This window comes from Aotus nancymaae, unplaced genomic scaffold (genome assembly GCF_030222135.1).
Source record: "Aotus nancymaae isolate 86718 unplaced genomic scaffold, 86718_ANA_hifiasm-v0.15.2.pri h1tg000108l, whole genome shotgun sequence".
In the NCBI taxonomy this organism is placed as follows: domain Eukaryota; kingdom Metazoa; phylum Chordata; class Mammalia; order Primates; family Aotidae; genus Aotus; species Aotus nancymaae.
Window position 1 is genome coordinate 7,955,098 of NW_026988523.1, and position 19,855 is coordinate 7,974,952.

The 19,855-nt window shown below is 44.5% G+C and overlaps 1 protein-coding gene and 1 long non-coding RNA gene across 37 annotated transcripts in view; one reads left to right on the top strand and one right to left on the bottom strand.

Moving 5' to 3' along the window:
• LOC105711646 (uncharacterized) overlaps window positions 1-19,855 on the top strand; it is a 313,477-nt gene that overhangs the window by 246,856 nt on the left and 46,766 nt on the right. For 14 of the 34 annotated variants that reach the window (XR_010340435.1, XR_010340434.1, XR_010340447.1 and 11 more), the window contains 2 exons: window positions 91-173; window positions 10,560-18,324. This is a non-coding gene — a long non-coding RNA (uncharacterized LOC105711646). Of the gene's footprint in view, window positions 1-90; window positions 174-10,559; window positions 18,325-19,855 lie in introns of those variants that run through there. The other 20 variants (XR_010340443.1, XR_010340441.1, XR_010340446.1 and 17 more) reach the window with 15 other exon arrangements.
• The window catches only part of TNR (tenascin R), a 429,814-nt gene that overhangs the window by 143,300 nt on the left and 266,659 nt on the right, over window positions 1-19,855 (bottom strand). The gene's annotated exons all lie outside the window — the stretch shown is intronic.

Sequence of the window (19,855 nt, forward strand, 5' to 3'; positions counted from 1 at the left end):
ATGCTCATTCTAATAGATAACATTTGTTTTTATTCTGCTGCCTCCTGTCCTAGCCATTGACAATATTTATTTATTTATTTCCTGTTCTAGTACCCTGGAGCGGGGCACTGAAAATGAAGACAGTTATTCAAATGCAGGGTTGAGGAGTCTCACCACCAGTTCGCTGCTAGAGAGTAAGTGTTCCCTGTCCTGGAGGGGAGAGGAGAGAGGATTGTTAGCTTTTACAGGCGCTCATCCTGTCCTGCCCGTTCCTAAGAGGGTGCTGAGCCTGAGCAGGCCTGCAGAGCCAGTATGCAGATTCGGTTGTTTGGGTTTCAATTCAAAATACCCGTATCCTCCAGCCCATAAGCCAGGTGGTAGCCAGGCATCATGGAGAACTGAGCAGGAGTCTGCTGGCCGTGGCCAGGAGTCTGATAACACACAGCTGTTTAAAAGCTCAGTGGCCTATAATCCCAGCTCTACTACTTACTTGCAAGATCTTGGGCAAGTTTCCTTCTTTTGGTCTTAGTTTCCTCATCTATCAAATGGGGATAATGATGCTACTGAAACTCCCAGGTTGAAAGGGTTAAAACAAACAACCCATGTAAACTTCTAAGTTCAGTGTCTGCTTATAAGTGCTCGATAAATGCCAGCTATTATTTTGTGCCAGTCAGTGGCACAAAATGAGACTTGATGACAAATGCTTAATTCTCAAGCATATTGATCATAAAGCAGCTAAGTGTCCTAATGGGATTTTTTTATGAGGTCTTTCAGAAGTAAGATGTTCGCTTTTCCTTTGGAGTCGGTGGGGCCTTGTTACCCAGTCTCTTCATCCCTGCAGTCAGGCTCTTTCCAGGTTCTTAGGTTCAAGCCTCTCATGTCTTGCACATAGTAGGGGATCCAGAAATATATGTGGAAGAAAAATGGGAAGAGAGGAGGAAGGAAGAGAGGGAGTGAAGAAATATCCAGGAGCTCTACCTTCTCCTCGCTCTGATGCAGCCTTGCTTATAGCCCCAGGAAAACCTCTAGGACCATCACTGGCCCCACAAAGGGCAAGCCCAGTGTGGCAATGTGCCCACACTCACCCTAGCTCAGGTCCCTCAAGCCCCGCCCCTCTCTTATAAGCAGACCTGCTGGTTAATATAACCGCTGGTTGATATAACACGCTTGGGATCCCACGGTGGTGTGAAGTAGCTTGAGACAGGTCTGTTTGGTCCTCACATTTTCATACCCTAAATCTGTTTTACCCACTTGGACCCTGGCTCTGCAACCTTGACCTCCATTCTGCCTCTGGTCTCTTGAACTTGCTGTGCGGAAGTGGTCTTTCCTCTGTTGCACTAACAACAGACTTTCAGGAATTGAGGCCCATCATCACCCTAGGTAGCCATCACACTGGATGCTATTATGTACCTGTCCATTGATCCTCAAAACAATCCTGTGAATTAAATATTATGAGCCTCATCTTATCAATAGGGAAACTAAGGCTCATGGAGGTGAAATGCCTGGCTTAAGACCACATAGCTAGGAATCAAATGCCAGTCTCTAGCTTCAGATCTCATGGTTGAGTCATTCTTCAGCCTCTCCTTTTCTGATGGACACCAACCTGGTGCTCAGAGTCTCCCCTGATATGTCAGGGAAGACCCCTTGTCCTCCAGTTCTAGATATGTAGCTCTCAGTTTCCCCATTTGGTCACTTGGCTTCTTTCTAAACTAGACAAACCTGCAGTGCTCCCGTCTTCCCAGGAGATTTGTGTACTGCTGACCTAGTCTTTCTAGGCTTGGAACCAGCATCCCTTCCAAGAGACTGAAGTCCTGGCCCTGGATCTCTGCCTAGTTACTGGACCCTGCCATCCAAAGCCACATTTTTTTTCTGGGCCAGCCAGGGTGTCTACCAGTTTCCTATCTGGGAACTCCACATTACTGATCTTTTCATGTTAGGAAATGCTGTGGCTTCTTTCAGATGCCCAATGCTTGTCAGAAGGACCACCTGGCATTGTCTGGTGCTGCGGAGAGCTTGTTCAACCTGCCAGGTTGCCTAGTTCCCGAAACTGCACCTACACGTTGCCAACCTCCATCTGGCATGTTCCACACCCAGCAGACAAACTAGCCTGTGTAGGAATCCAGGCTCCCCTTTCCTACTGGGTTCCCCATTAGTACCCAACCAACCCACCAAGCTCCACATCTGGGACATGACACAGTCCCAAACCTCCCTGGCCCTTGCTCTCTGGGGTCTCATTAAATTGTGACAGAGGTGGGAGAAATGGGCCTTAACCCCTGAATCCTCAGAAGACAGAGGCTGGGATTCCAGGGTCGGGCAAATGATTAATAGGCCTGGCATATTAGATTCGACCCATCAGGGCAACATTAAATGTGATTTATGACTTGCTTTTAATTGAGATTTTACTGAATTATTATTCAATGCAGAGAACAGACCTGGACTAATATTCCTAAGTGTCCTAGAGTCCTGCCCTCAGAGCTGGGTGAATGTGGTCTGCTCGAGCGTGACATCCACTGTCTCCCAGTGTGGACCAGAGGCAGCTTCTTGCTCTGCCCACCCTCCACCTCTCCCACACCACCAGCAAGTGCCAACCTTAAACTAGTGACAAAAACAGAGCATTGTGCTTTCTGCCCCCTTATGTTTTTAAAAACCCTCAAACAAACCACAAGTTGACCTAGTTTGCAGTCAAACGATGAACTTGGTAAAGTTAAGGTATGGGCGACCCCATGGAGAATTTCCATTTTAAAAGAGGACAGAAAAATTAGGCAATGCTTAACTCAGAGGAATTACCTTTCTAGCGAGGGATGTCAGCCCACTGGGGAGATGTTCAATGGGCTTTGGCACAGGAAGACATTGAGAGATGGCTATGAGTTTTTGGAGGTGTGAGTCTTGAGGCCACCTAGACCCAGGGGCTAGAAAGTGTAGCTGACATGCTGATTACTAGTGACAGCTGCACTAAACACATTGATATCATAGGGGACAGAGGGCACGAGGGCAGGGAAGAGGAAAAGGAAATATGTGGGAATTTTCTTCCCACCCCCATGAGGCTGCTCTCTGACCTACAAGTAGGGGACTTGAACTTAAACAGCCTTTATTGAATTTTGAACTGCATTGGGCAAAGAAATTACTCGTTAATATATAGGCATTTCCCATAATGTGAATGCTAGTGAAAAATAGATTCATGCCTGCTTCATGGAGAGACGCTTGCCTTTAAAGAATTAACGTAAATATGTCCTTGGGGAGAGAGGGAATGGCAAATTAGATAGAAGTTTGTGATATGATATAGCAGCAGAGAAAGCTTGTGCTCAGCTCCATGCCTACAGACATGCGGAGATGAAGGAGGAGATTTGCAGAGTATCAGAAGCAACTGGAATGGGACAGCGTGTCTCGATCTCCAGGAAGCTGGGACACCTTGGTTCCTGGAGATTTCCGAGGGTGGGAACTTGCCACCGATGCTCTAGTGAAAGAGGTGGCACAGAATGGGGAAAGGGGATGGGGATGGAGTGTAGATGTGGATGTGAATCCCTGTTCCCCTGAGGGTAATTACCCTCTTTGAGATTTAATTTCCTCAATTGTATATGGATGGAAACAGTGATACTTGCCATGTGGAGTGCTCGTGCAACTTATCTGAGATGATGCATTGAAGGTATCTGGCATATAATCACACTAGTTCATTTCCTTTCCCTTTAGAAACTCCTTTAACAAAATATGTTCACTTAGTCAACATGTATTGAGCACTTATTACATGCAATATGGCTCCTAATCCCAAGGAGTGTAGGATGTTGTGGTAAGCTCAACAGTGACATGCCGGAGAGACTATGAACACAGGGTAGATGGAGTTAATCCAATCTGAGGAAATGGGAAGGAATCTGAGAAAGTTGAAGGGGATATCTATGTTTAGTATTCAGCATGAGCAGGAGCAGCCCAGGGAAGGGGCATTCTAGGTAGGAGGGTCTGCACCAGCAAGGACATGGTGGTGAGCGTCAGCATGGTGTTTAGAGACCTGCAAGTGCTTCATGGTAGCCAGAGCCTGGGGCAGAGGCCAGTAGCAGGAGGAGGTGAGGCCAGCCTGGTAGTCAGGATGGGGACTTTTTTTTTTTTTGGTAGTAGTAGCAGGAGGAGGTGAGGCCAGCCTGGTAGTCAGGATGGGGACTTTTTTTTTTTGGTAGTAATAGCAGGAGGAGGTGAGGCCAGCCTGGTAGTCAGGATGGGGACTTCTTTTTTTTTTTTGATAGTAAAAGAGAACTTCTGAAGGGTTCTCATAAGGTGAGCATGATGCTGGCGGCCTTGAGGAGGCTGGGGTGGTAGTCCAGGTGGCAGTCACTGAAGGCAGAAGTAATATGTTAGTGGCAGGGGAACGGAGGGCAGACTTGAGAGATATTTAGGAAGTAAAATGGGTAGAAAACAGGCCTGAGGGAGGAGTTAAAATGACCTTCAGTTTGGAGATTGCCACCCAACCAAGATAGAGAATTCAGGAAAAGGAGCATTTGGTGAGGAAGACATTGAGCTCAGTTTGGGGCTTGTTGAGTGTGATGGACCTATGAGGCTGCTGGTTGGAGATAATCAGAGAGTCTGGAGCCATATAGGACTGGATGGAAGAGATGCACCTGGTTCTCTGAGTCCCAATAATAAGAAGACACAGCCTCTGCCTTTAAGGAGTTCAGTGCCCTCCCAGGAGGCAGACATTCAAATGGGAAATTATACCACAGGCTAAGAGAGACCTGATTGCCATGAGAATGCAGCCACTACCCTCCCACCCACTGCTTCCTCAGATAGCAGTGTGCTCAGTACAGCTACCACTAGTAGCAAGTGGGTAATTAATGGTGTGTGGTTGGGTCAGAGACGGTTCAGAGAACAAGAGAGTTTTGGATTGGATCCTAAAGAACAAACAGAAATTTACCAAGCAGGGGACTGAGGTTGGCATGTGGGTTGCACTTTCCAGCTGGTGGGAAGAGACACACAAAGACGTGGAGGAGCTGTGGGGAGGATCTTGTGGCCTCTTGTTGGGGGTGCCTGGTAACTGGAGGAGGGGGAGAAAAGGAGATGAGAGAGTAAAGGAGGTCTAGCATGAGACTGAGAGAGCTTGAAAGGTAGGCAAAGAACTCTGATATGGTTTTATGGGAAGTGAGATTTGTCTACTGGTCTTAAATATAGGAGGCCTGGGTTTTAGACTTGGGTTTTGGGCCAATTTCTTTGACATCAGTATGGCTTGTAGACTGGAGTGAAGTGCTACTGAGGCTGAAAGGACAGAGACTGGCCTAGGGATGACTGCAGTGGTCTAAACTGGAGAGAGTGAGGGCATCAGCTGCTGTGGGGTAAGTGAGCAGGATGGAAAGGTGAATGCAAATGATCCTTTAGAGGAAAAACGTGCAGTGATAATCGCTAGATGGGTGCCAGGGAAGAGGCAGGATGACAGGGAGATTTCTAACTCGCACGGTTGGTATAATCCACTGTGAAAAGACACTGTGAGGGGTAAAGCATGGAGACATGAGTGTACAGAGAAGGAGTTCAGTATTGAATGTGTTGCATTTGAGGAGTCTACAGATAACTCGAATAAGCAGCTGGTATGTGGATCTGAGTTCAGGAGAGAGGTTCAGATGTACAAGCCGCCAGTGTAAAGGTGACAATTGGATCCTTGGAATGGATTAGATCATTCAAAGAAAATATATAAGGTGAAAAGAAAAGAAGGCAGGATATGACATAGGGGGATTATCAGCATGCAAAGGACTGCACAGGAAGACAAAACGCAAACAGAGCAGAGTGAGGATGATGAGGGAGGGGTCGAAAGAGAAGGCATGCCACTCAAAGGCATGCATACCACAGACGTCAGGAGCAGAAGTGTGCCTCCTCCAGACTCCCATGCTATTCCCAGCCCTCCCTTTATTTTTAATAGTTTAATTTTTAACAATTTTTGTGGCTACATAGTAGGTATACATATTTATGGGGTACATGAGATATTTTGATAGAGGCATGCAATGTGAAATAAGTCCATCAAGGAGAACGGGGTATCTATCCCTTCAAGCATTGATTCTTTGAGTTGCAAAAAACCCAAGTATGTTCTTTATTTTAAACTATACAATTAAGTTGTTGACTATAGTCACCGTATTGTGCTATCAAATAGTAGGGCTTATTCATTCCAGCCCTCCCTTGAACAGGATGCATCTCTGTGCCTTGTGATCGTTTATTCACTTGTTTCTCTATTTGCTTGTGGACCCCTGACATTCAGTGGCCATGTCCTCCACCACTGTTGGCTGAAATTTGGCACAGGGTTGGGCACAAGGTGGAAACTCAATGGCCATTGGCCAGTGAAGAGGTTAATGCCACCAGATGTTGCAGAGTCAGGTAAAATGAGGAGACAAAGGCAGTTGGATGCACTAGGAATTTCAGCTGTTTCTGCAGGGTGGAATGAAGAAGTCAGTTTGTGTTGCCAGGAACAGGAGGCTCACTGCTCTTGTTTGACACATCTGAGTTAGTCAGCGAAGAGAGAAGGGCAATAAATACACCGCAATTAGTAAAACAGAGGAACTGTCTTATGAGTCATGACAAGGCTGAAGTTAACACATTGGGCTGAGTAATGAACTCATTTATGTCCTTCCCTGCCCATCTCTGTGCTTGTTGCATCACAGCTTGTAAAAATCTTTATTTGGGATTCTTGACAGAGCCAGTGATCACGTCAGTCTGTACTCGTTACAAGATAAGTACAGTCACGCGTTGTTTAACCTCGAGGATTAGTGCTAAGAAAAGCGTCGTTAGGAAATTGTGTGAACATCATAGAATGCACTTACACAAACCTAGGAGGCAGAGCCTACTACACACCTAGGTATATGGTGTAGGTAGCCTATTGCTCCCAGGCTGCAAACCTGGCCAGCATGTTACTGTACTGAGCGCTGTAGGTAATTGTAACACAGTGGTAAGTATTTGTGTCTCTAAACATAGAAGAGGTACAGTAAAAATACAGCATAAAAGATTTTTAAAAATGGTAGATCTATCTGTACAGGGCACTTACTATGAATTGAGTCTGCAGGACTGGAAGCTGCTCTGGGTGAGTCACTGAGTGAGTGGTGAGTGAATGTGAAGGTCCAAGACGTTACCATACACTACTGTAGACTTTATCAACACTGAATACTTAGGACATACTAAGTTTGTTAAAAAGATTTTTCTTCAATTATAAATTAACTTTTAGCTTACTGTAACATTTTTATGTCATACACTTAAATTTTTAAGACTTTTTGACTCTTTTGTAATAACATAATCCTTCCCAAATCATTTTATGAGACCAACATCATCCTGATACCAAAACCCGGCAGAGACTCAACAAGAAAAGAAAACGTCAGGCCAATATCCATGATAAATGTAGATGCAAAAATCTTCAATAAAATACTGGCAAGCCAATTGCAACAGCACATCAAAAAGCTTATCCACCATGATCAAGTAGGATTCATCCCGGGGATGCAAGGCTGGTTCAGTGTACGCAAGTCTATAAACGTAATTCACCACATAAACAGAAACAAAGACAAAAACCACGATTATCTCAGAGAAGGCCTTTGACAAAATTCAACAGCCCTTTATGCTAAAAACCCTCAATAAACTAGGTATTGACGGAACGTATCTCAAAATAATAAAAGCTATTTATGACAAACCAACAGGCAATATCATACTGACTAGGCAAAAACTGGAAACATTCCCTTTGAAAGCTGGCACTAGACAAGGATGCCCTCTCTCACCACTCCTATTCAATATAGTACTGGAAGTTCTAGCCAGAGCAATAAGGCAAGAAAAAGAAATAAAGCGTATTCAAATAGGAAAGGAGGAAGTCAAATTGTCTCTCTATTTGCAGACGACATGATTGTATATCTAGAAGACCCCATCATCTCAGCCCAAAATCTCCTGAAACTGATAAGCAACTTCAGCAAAGTCTCAGGATACAAGATCAATGTGCAAAAATCACAAGCATTCCTATACACCAATAACAGACTTAAAGAGAGCCAAATCAAGAATGAACTGCCATTCACAATTGCTACAAAGAGAATAAAATACCTAGAAATACAACTAACAAGGAACGTCAAGGACTTCTTCAAGGAGAACTATAACATAACTTAAAACACAGACACATGATACACCTGTACAAAAATATTTTCTTTTTTAGATCATTTCATGAATTTTTTTTTTCTATTTCTATATATTTTTTCACTTTTTCAACTTTTTTTTTTGTTAAAAACCAAGGCACACTATTGGGCATGGTGGCACATGCCTACAGTCCTAGCTAATCAGGAGGCTGAGGCAGGAGGATCACTTGAGCACAAGAGTACCAGGCTGTAGTGAGCTGTGATCATGCCACTGCACTGCAGCCTGGATGACGGAGCAAGACCCTGTCTCTAAAATCAAAAAATCAGACAAAGACACGAAAACACAGATTAGCCTATGTCTATACAGGGTCAGGACCATCAATATCACTGTCTTCCATCTGGACATCTTGTCTCAATGGAAGGTCTTCAAGAGCAGTAACATGCGTAGAGCTGTCAGCCCCTCTGATAACAATGCCTTCAGGAATCCTCCTGAAGGACCTACCTGAGGCTGTTCTACATTAACTTAAAAAAAATAAGCAGAAGGAGTACACACTAAAATGATGATAGAAAGTGTAGCATAGTAAATATATAAAATAGCAACATAGCTTATTATCATTATCAAGTATTATATATTGTACATAATTTCATGTGCTAGACTTTTATATGACTTGCAGTGCAGTAGGTTTGTTTACACCAGCAACACTACAAACACTTGAGTAATGCATTGGGCTACAACATCACGACAGCTACAGTGTCACTAGAGGATAGGAATTTTTCAGCTCCCTTATAATCATGTGGGACCACTGTCATATATGCAGCCCATTGTTGACCAAATTGTGTTTACACAGTGCATGACTGTAATGTGTGCTGTATGTAGATTTACAATGATTGGAGGAGCTGTTAAGTCTGGAAGGAGTGATGTAGCCACTCCTGGAGGAAGGAGGGTATGTAGTCATCTGGGTTCCATTTGGGTGCTTGATTCTCTAATCATCCCTGGCTGGGCTTGTGATGAGTCAGGTCTCTCATCTGCCCTTACCGACCAGCACTGGAGAGCCACTGTCTGTCTCATAGCCTATCTTTGTGCCTGACGAGCAGGGCTGCCTGGCTTTGGAAGATTACACTGAGGTGGAAGTTGAGATAGGGTCTAAGGACAGAATGCTTTGGAGCAGAGGTAGTAAATGTAGTAGTGATGAAAGAGGTGGCTGCTTTAAAATAAGAGATGGTCCAGGAAGAAATGGCTCTGGCAGGATTAGCCCTTAGCATTTAAGCCCCACTTGCTTCTCTCGAACTGTTATATTTCAGCAGACAAGGCTCCTAGTGAGGATTGTCTGTCTGACTGTATGAAGACAAGCCGTGACTCCATCTCAGGCAGTAGCAAACCCCAGGCACAGGATTTCTTCATCCAGCTTCTCCCTCAGCTGCCAAATGCATTTTCCTCTTGTTTTCATTAAACTTCTGGTTTCTGCTCCTGTCAATATCATCACATCAATGTGCACGCACACACATGCTCATCACCAGCAGCCCCCCAGAGGTGCTCTGGGCCGTCATCTTGAATTTTAAAAACTAGTACTGCCCCCTTGATGAAGAAACACCAGGGGAGAGATGTTGTTTAGGACACGCTTCAGGCCGAACTGCTGTTCCTAAGAAATGGAGCAACTTATTCTCTCCTAGGGAATGGAAGATCTAGGATGGGAAAAATGACCCAGTGCACTGGTGGTGACCTCTCAGCCATGGAGGAAAGCCAGTCAAGTGGGCAGAGAAGACGGCCAAGGCCCAGATGTCTACAGAGCCCTTGGACATGGGATTTGGGTGGCTCCTGCCCCTGGTCTGATTCTGCCCACTCGACCCTACTGGGTAGCCATAGTGATGCTGGAGGGATAAGGCTGAAGCACTTTGCCTTTGAGTCTTGCTTCCCTTTTATGTGGGAGCGGCTAACAGAGTGTGAAAGTGCACTCTTTAATGTGCAATCTACCTGGAAAGATCAATGGCAGCTGAACATGCATTTCTGTCTAATACTCACTTTGTCAGGTCTTTGTAATAAAAAATGCCGGTTTTAATGAAGTGCATTAAAATGAGGAGATTCATGGCCAGCCTGTATGCTTTTATCACCATTGCCTCCCCTTGAGCTGTCAGCGCACAAGGCGTTCTGTGGAAGCGAGGCAGAGGGGTATCATTTTAGGAATCACACACACACACACAAATTCTCCATTTTCACAAAGATCCATGATACTGGTGGATATATTTCAATTTAATGCACATTATTTCTATAATATGAGATCTTCCCAGAGATGTGTCTTTGGGAGGAACTTGCGTTTAGGAACCAGGTAGGTGGACATGATGGGGAGAAGACACCTGGTGTGGGCTAACTTGTGTCCCACCAAATTCCTATGTTGAAGTCCTAACTCCCAGAACCTCAGAATTTGACCATATTTACAGATAAGGTCTTTAAAGAGATGATTAAGTTGAAATGAGGCCATTAGGGTGGACCCTAATCCAGTGATTTGTGTCTTCTAATAGGAGATCAGGGCATCCAGAGGCACCAGGGGTACATGCACACAGTGGGCCAGCCATGTGAAGAGACCACAAGCCAAGCAGAGAGACCTCAGAGAGGGCTAACCCTGCCTACCCTGCTGATGTTGGACTTCCAACCTCCAGAACAGTGAGAAAAGAAATGTCTGTTGTGTAAGCCACCTAAGCTGTGGTGATTTGTTATGGCAGCCTGAGCAAACTAGCAAAAGATCTCAAGCTTGAGATTGGAGCAGTGAGTGCTGAGCTCCTTCGTAAGGAGAATAAAATGATCTGAGGGCATCTGTAACCATGTGTGCCCTGGAGTGAGGTCAGTGGGGATGTCTGGAAACTTCTGGAAAACAGAGTGCTTTAACTGTTGCCACTGGTAAGAGGGAACATGCTACGTGAGGAGGCTGTGCTTAGAACTGTGGGTACTGTAAGGCCGGCTGCCTCACCGGGAGTTAAATGGACACACTTATCTCTCCCCATGCTGGCCTCTCTATGCTGGCTCCCCACACCCACTCCTATCTGTTCTCTCTATGCAGGCTCCACACACCCACTCCTGCATTCCTCACTCAACCCCTTCAAAATTTAAAAAGCCCACCAAAGATTTGTCCAACGGCAGCTTAACATTGACCTCCCCAGCCAGTCAGCCCACCAGTAGTCCCGCCTGGCAACCAATGGCAGCTCGCCCCATCAGCACCTTGACTTTCCCTCACCAATGAAACTCTCTGCTCTTTGTTTCCCTAATAATCAATCAATCCTCCTCACCAATGAAGCTGTCTGCTCTTTGTTTCCCTAAAGACCAATCAATTACCTCCACTCCCTATAAAACCCCACACCCTGAGAAGCCCAGTGTGACTTCTCTGGCCCCTTCCCGGACCACAGAACCTTGCCCGGGAGCTGAATAAATTGGATTCTCATTTTCTCACACTGGCCTCAGTTTCCTCATTTTAACTTGGCAATATACCTTACAGGTACAATGTTTGCATAGGTAGGAAGGCGCTCGGGTTGTGTTTGTTGAATGTTACCAAATGAACCGAATGACAGCATAGCATAGCTGTCAGAAGTACAGACACTGGGACCCAGGCTCTACCACGTACCAGCTAGGTGACCTCTCTGACTTCATGGACTATTGTGAGGATTAAATTACTTAATTCTTTTAGTGCTTAGAACAATGCTAGGCACACAGAGAATGTTCTCTAAATGTTTGTTAAGGGCAGAAGTGGCTTGGACTCAAGAAGAGGAGGTCTGCGGCACCAGCTGCTCATATAATCCCAGAGGCCCCGGATGCCCAGCGAGCTCTTTATCACCCAGGTCACCAAGCCCTTCCCACCACCACCGTGTCCCCCGACTCCTCCCTTTCCTCTGTTCCCTGGCACTGCTTCCCTATGGGTTCTCATCGACTCATCTAGACTCTTCTCCATATCTTTCTTCTGGTCTCCTTGCCCCTAGCATCATCTCCCCATTCTCTTACACCCTTCTGCCAAAGTTAATTTAAGGATCATGGTACCTTTCTGCTTATGATCTCCATCATCTAAGGGCTTGGGGAGGAAGCATGGCAGTGTTGGTGGCTTGGTTATGCCATATCATGAGATGACGTGTAAGTGTTGTGGACATGCTGGCTTTTCAAGGGTGGCAGGAATACAATCAAACTCTTTGACACAAAATGGTCCTCAAAATCCTGATCTTTTGTATACTCTTCTGGCTTTATTTCCTATTGTTTCCCATTACTGGAAGTTTCTGCCACACAAATGCAAAATTCTTACAGTCCTAGGAACATGCAGTTCTGGGAGGGCGCCACTGTGCCTTTGCACCTGCTGGACCCTGTATCCTGAAATACACTTTTCCTTCTTTTATTAAACTGGTAAGTTTATGTTCATCTTTCAAAATCCAGATTTCTCCCTTTAAGAAAGCAATTACTCTTTGTTCAAATAGAATTGAGAGCTCCCATGTATTCCTTTTCCTATCCTGGATGAGAAAAAGAAAACAAACCTTGTTCTTATCGAACTTACTTATTGTCAATACCTAAATATGAAAAGGAGAATCCAAGAAATAATGAGCAATTTGAGCAATATAAGGACTAAAACTGGCATTTTTTACAGAGTATCTAACTTCCCCTCTAACCTCCTAGTCCTATAATAAAATGATATTTTAAGGTGCAAGTTACCTCTGCAGGATAAGGGGAACATTAAAGCCAATGGTGTGGACAAAAAAGAGAGCTGAGCAGGAAGACCAAATGCAGCCCAAGTGTGAGAATCAAGGGAATGTCATTTTGCCCAGTGGCCACAAATTTATCAACACACCTATGTCTGGTAACCTATCTTGTTCTGGCTCCATTCCATCCTTGGGAATTGAGGACAAGAGGTGAGAGTCCTCATTGACCACCTAACTGTCTCCCAGAGCCTAGAAGCAGCTTAGTGCATGCCATGATCGCAGGACAGGGTGGTCTCAGGAAAACCACAGTCTCTCTGGGCATCGGTTTACACATCTATAAAATGGGCTTTCTAGAGTCTAATTGACAAGATTTCCCAGAGCACAAGTAGATGATGTATGACAAAAGTATTTTCCTAACTCAGAATGCTGTCCAGATTTCCATGTTGCTTTTGGGGGGAACTGCCCTGTAGGTAGCTTTGGTGCTCCCCACTCCACTTTCCCATCTTGACATCTCATTGAGATACTACTTTGAGCACCTGATCCAGAGTCCCCAGTGTCCTTTTGCTGCTTAGGGATCTCCGAAGGCTGGCCCAAGGTTGGTGCTTTGGGCCTCCCATCTTTGGACCTGTCTGAAATAATCCACGTTCCACACTTTCTCCCCATCCTCCCAAAGCTACACCTCACAATCAGAAACCTAACAGTCTCTTCAGGGGTGCTGGGAAGTGGAGTAATTTATCTGTTAACTGATTTTTGCAAAAGCATTATCAGGTAATAGCAGCATTGTGTGCAACCCCTCTTCTGTAAGCAATAGAGACATATTACTAGAGCTCTAAATGGTGACCCTTTGGGAATTTGAACTCTGGAAGCTCAGAATGTGGGTGAGGGCAGCAAACTAATAACTATTGGTCTTTAGAGACCCATCACAGCACCAGGGAGTGACTATTATCTAGGCCTATGAATAAAGTGTAGGATTGTATAATAGAATTACTAGTTCCTTCCTCTAACTATATTTTAAGGAGAGCATAGTGGAGAGATAGGACTTCCTGGGAAAGAAGAGCCAAAAGAATGGCTCTTAAATGTTTCTGTATTTTGATGATACGCTAGCAAAATATAAGGGAAAATAGCTGCAAGGATAAATGAGATAATAACAACCATGGATCATTTTTAGTTCCTGGGAAGAAAAGCACCATATAGATTTGAGGTGTTATTATTATGCATACAATATATATATATAGACATTGTATATTTATTCAGAGTGAAGCTCACATATGTCATTCCCACTAATAACATTTCTTTTCTAGCTCCCGCGTAAGAGGAGATATGCCATTTTCATATGTTCCACACATACTCAGAGGAACCTGCTTAGAATATTTTTGCTGATGAAATTTTCCAGGTTGTAACATTTATCTTTTTGAAGAGCTTGCTTCCTGTAACCTCACGTGGAGATCTGTGCTTTTACCTCTCATTGTGATGCTATCTACATGTGGGTTTTTGTGTCAACTGCTTATCTTAGCCATTAACCAATTTTTTTTTCTGTTTGTATTGTTTATAAAGTGTTGGGTATACATAGTGTTTTGCCAATGCATGGAGACCTGGCTCCCTGCCCCATGGAGTGCACCATCTAATGAAAATGGACAAGCCCAGCACAATAGAAGTCACACAGATATGAGACCCAGAAAGATGCTGCTGGCTTGGGATTGAGGGCAGGCCAGCCAGGGATTAAGTGGAGGATCTGAAGAAAGACAGGAAAGCATTTGGGAGAAAATTAGATGGAGGATGTTCTAATGGAGGCACACATGTACTACATATACTCAGTCCGTTTTTATACAAACACGGGGCTGGAAGAAGGCGGTACAGGTTCCCTGTCCATTCTATCTCCCTGAGCGGAGTGTTTCACTCCCTTCCTCAGTCCTTCAGCCTCTGATTGATCATTCTTGGGGGTGGGGATAGGCCAGTTAAGTGTGGATCTTTGCAGAGCAAGTGCTTAATCTCCAGCTGGCTTCCTTTGCCACCCAGCATGCTTCTGAGTGGCTCACTGCCTACGCTGTCACTTGCTGGGCGCTCGAAGAATGCAAATTCACTTGGGCAAAGCATAATAGAGAAATTAAATATGCTGCAAGTAGAGGGGCACATATTTTATATTTTATTCTCTAAAAATAAACCATTTGGGGTTATGTGTAATTGCTCTCTTGGATTTTTCACTTCATTGGCATTTCTCTTTAGAATGGATAATTAGAAACTCCCAGTTTAATTTATACATATAGTCTTACACAGTTTTCAAGTGAGAAAACTTGCATCAACTTTCAATATGTGTGCATATATTGTCCACATGGAACAACATTAGTATGGGAGGAAGAGAAGAAGGAGGAATGGGCAGGCAGGACTCGGATGAATTTAGAAAGAAAGCAGAGTGCAATCGAGGGCAGAAGCGGAGTGCAGGCCAGACACTGGTTCGTGGTCTGACCTTGGACAAAATCACCTCAGCTCTCTGTGCTTCCATTTCTCCGTCTGATTATGTGCTTTGTAAACATTCAGTTACCTTGGAGGTGTGGTTGAAGAGGCAGGGCAGAGGCAACCCTGGGAATCATTTCGCTGTCTGTGAATGAATTCTATCCAGTCCAGCATCCCTTGGGAACACCTAGCCTCCCTATATTAAAAAAAAAAATCCACTATCTGCATTTCCTTCAGACAGCCTCCAGGGTGACTGTGTATGAAAGGAGGGAGGATCCATGCCTGGCTCAGTTTCCTGTCGCTGTGGAAAGGACATCAGGGGACCTTGTTTATATAAGAAGATAATGTGGCTGCCTCCCTGTGGTAAGACCCGCTCTTGTTTTTTCTAGAAATTGTGCTTAAGCTGTCAGCATACTCTTATTAAATTCTACTTATGATTACTGGCAATTAGGCCAGTGGGGCTCATACTATACAGATGCAGACATTAAAAAGAAATAGGACTTTAGACTGTGGTTACAGGCTAGTAAATCCTGAGGCATATGGGTTACATTAGTCTGTGTACTTTTAGCATTTACTTTTGCAAAGCCCTTTAAATATATTACCTCATTTCATCTTTACAATAGGTGCTTGACACTATTACCTCCATTTGACAGGCAGAAAAGGTTCAGAAGAATTTGAAAACTTCAAGATTACATACAAGGTAGTGCTGGGATTCAAACCATGACAAATTTGTTCTCAGTCTCTGGCAAGATTTCACCCCATGTTGACTCTCTGGCTTCCTACATGGTTGCCCAATTGCCCCCTCTTTGAGATGGGAAAGACACTCTCCACTGATGATCTAACTCTGTTTTTTTTTTTTTTCTTTTTTTGAGGAATTTGGGGCAACTATTTTCCTAGCATTGTGTTAAAATACATTCAGAGGGCCCTCCCTGGGACACCTCTGACAACTTTCCCCCCACCAGCAATGCAGTATCCCCAGGTAGAACCTGACCTGCTTCAGTCTCTTCCACCTTAGGATGATTAGGCTGCTCATGTGGGGACTCTCCAAGTGGGTGGGGTAGACTTCATCTGGCTTTCCTCCCTAGGGATTTTAATCCTGGTGACCTATCACCTCAAACTCAGCTCCCTAAATTCTCAAGTTTCCCGTGAGCCCCATCAGCTCTTTTTGCACATAGGTCTCCTAGCTGAACATGGCAGCCAGAATTCTGAAGTTTACAGTCAGATCAGCCCCACATACTGTCTTGACGCCAAGCTAAAATAACAGCAGTCCTCGGCTACTCACTGATTACAAACTCACAGAGGCAACTGAACCCTGAATCTGATATGTGGGTTTCTGCAGATTTTATCATGTCCCTCTGATACACTTTGTGGCTGGTAGGTTGCTTTGGAAAACCTCCCAGCTGCTGTGGGTAGCTGCATTTCCCAGTTACTTCTGAGCTAAGCTAATGAGGCATGCTAATCTTGGAAAACGCACAACCATCCACACATCTACCTCAAATCTACAGGAATAGAATTCTGGAGAGATTCTAGATAAATACTAAGAAGTAGCTCCTGTCTTCGTGTTCCTCAGAAGGTGCAAGGTCGGGTGGTGATACCAGCCGAGTAGAAGGAGCTGAAGCAGGAGAGGCAGGAATGGCCACAGGGCCTCGTCTGTGCATGTGCACTAAGACCTTTCTCCCAGCCTCAGAACTGACTGTGACCCGAGGACTCCTCCTACACGTCTCTGGACTGATCCTTGACTCCATTCTCCAGCTGCACAGTCAGGAGCTTGGATGTGCCCTGAAGCCTGTACTCGCTGCGGGAGAGCTCCATAAAGTTGAGAAGGCAGCAAGTCACCCAGAGAATGCGATGAGCAAAGGGAGGAATGAACATAGAAACAAAGCAAGCAAGCAAGCAAGAAGGAAAGAAAGCAAGAAAAAGAGGTAGGGGTGGAGTTTGCCCTGCTGTTTCTACAGCCTCCTTTACGGCCTGTTCCTCCTCTCTGGTCATAATGACTTGACTCATGTTTACTGAATGCTAACATTATGCCCGGCGCCGTGCTGAGTACTTTACATGACATTCATAGCTTAGTTCCCACAGGTTATATGAGGATTTTAGAGGACGAATCAGAGAGGTTAAGAAGCTCACCTGAAATCAGATGCTAGTAAATGAGAGGCCAGATTTGAATTCAGAACATATCCTCCAAAGCCACTATTCATACTGCCTTTTTTCTGACCACCCTCTTTTCTCTAAGTGCCTAATGGTTTAAATTCCCCTTCAGCCTTTTTTAGCTCTTTGAGTCTCATTGCACTACCTCATGCTAGAAGCATATCCTACATCACTTCTTATCCCTTTTATTAATCCAGATTTACATGGTTCTGTATTTATTCGTCCAAAGGTTCCCTTTTTCTGACAGAATAAACTAATTTCTACTAAAGTGTTAATGACTACCAAGGAGTAATCTTTAACTTTAAACTGAAAACCTTCTGCATTGTCACAGTGGATTAGCATGCTTTAAGACCAAGGAGAGATAAATTTATAAACTTCATGCATTATCTGGACCAGTGAGAGAGAAAATGTGGGGTTAGGGAAAGGAGATTGGGGCATTCATCCTTGCACCCTGTGAATAACATTATCTTATGAGCCTTACATATAATAAATATTCAATAAATGTTTGCTGAAAAATTACTGATTCAGTGAATGAGTGAACAAACGAATGAATGAATATGAAATTACGTAGATGAGATTTAAGTATGTGGTAATACTATGTCTGGTCGGTAGAGGCCACTGTTAACACTTTCCAACATCTGTGCCAGAAAGGAGAGCCTGGGGTATAGAAAATTCTCAGTCATCCTAAAGGTTGATTCTGAGCATAAGATTCTGAGATGAGTTCCAGTGTGCTCCCTTCCCTCACTAAGACCCTCATCGGAGGAGTTTTCAGGTACAGACAGGGGATTATCCCCTCTGCTGCTTGGACAGGACAGGCATTTTCCCAGCCCTGAGAATGGCTAATGCTTCTGAGGCGTCCACAACACAATAGAATGAGACACAGTCCCGGCAGAATAATCAGAGCAGAAACCTGATCAGACTACATGCTTGTGGCTGACTTGAAAAAGAGGGTGGTGAGTGGGCCTGCGGAGGGATCACCCACTGGCTAAATGTTGGGTTTTGCTTTTTTTGTGTGTGTCTTTCTGATTGTAGCACTACTAGAAGACAGTATTCCAGGTCATCCTCAAGGTCCAGCCTCACTCTGGTATCCTGGATAGGAACCTGGGAGTCTGGATTGACATAGAACTTTTCTCTAAGAACAAGCGTACTCTTCTGCCCAGAGAGTGCTGTCCTGGTGCCTTCTGCTGGGATTGGGAACAATATCTGTTCTGGTTGTCATTCCTCTGTACCAGAGCCAACTGAATAGCGTCTAGGGTTGGGTTACCTCTTCTGTGAAGCCCACCTGATGCACTCAGCCTCCCCAGCTACACCCTGCCTGGCACTGTCACACTACACACACTACACACCAATGGTGAGTTTGTCATGTTCTGGGTTTGTGAGCTGTGAGTTCTTCAATGGCAGACACAGTTTTCTTTCATCTCCAGGTGCTAGTATCTGGCACGCGAGCAAGCACAGAGTCCTTAAATGTTTGTTGAATGAAAGAACGAGTGAATGAAGTCCACTAGGCTGCACTGGGGCAATCCAAATCAGCTTCCAAGATGACCACATTAATCAGACCTATTTAACTGTCACATTATGTATGTCACATGGAGACAGGAAAGTGAGAAAAAGTGGACACAGCTCTTCCCAGACTGCCTTTGTGGCCTGGCTAGGATAAAACTTTTCTTGCCGAACATAATAAACCAGGGTTAATTTTATCCATGTTTGTTTTGGGCTCTTACACACACAACAGGAGACCCTTAATGGCCATCCAAGTTGTATCTTATTAAATTTAAAAAGATAAAATGAATCGCAGGAACCATAAGCTCATATGCTACCACAGGCCAATGAGAAACATGCTGATTAAAGTTAACTCAGCAAAGAACAGTAACATTCTGTACCGCAGGCATATGAAAATAAATGTACACCAAGAAGACGCATTAAGAAGGTGAATATCTAGGCTGGCGCTTTATAATTATTACTTGAGTATATTAATATGAATGAATTAACTGGCTAGAAAGAATGCAATAAATGAAGGCATTGAGACCCCTTTACTCCCTTCATGATTGATGATAGGAGCCAAACTCACTGAAATTTCTCTAAGGTTCTATAAAATATGAGGCTTGTACTAAGAGAGCAGAAATTCAAGCCTGCCACCCTCCCTGGGCTTCGTCTATGCACCAGCACAATCAGGAAAGTTCCAAGACCTCACCCAATGGAAACCTCGCCTGGTGGGCGCTCCTGGGGAAGTCTGCTGTTCCATTTTGCAGATCAAAATGTGTCTTGTATCAAATGGGAAGAGGAGTTGAGCAATCTCTCCAAACTGAGTTAGGGATTGCCTGCAACTCAGCTCACTGGGGACTCTTTTCAAGTCAGCTCCCTAAAGCATTTATAAAACATGTTGTGTAAGCAAGGAGCTATGCAAGGCACCAGTGGTGAACAGATGAATGTTCCAGGCTCCAGTCCGTGCCTTCAAAGGCCCTGTAGTCTATCAGGAAAGACAGACTAGTCAAGAGATGGTTAAGACATCGGGTGTGGTAACTGCTATGACAGAGGTGCAGTGAGGGCCT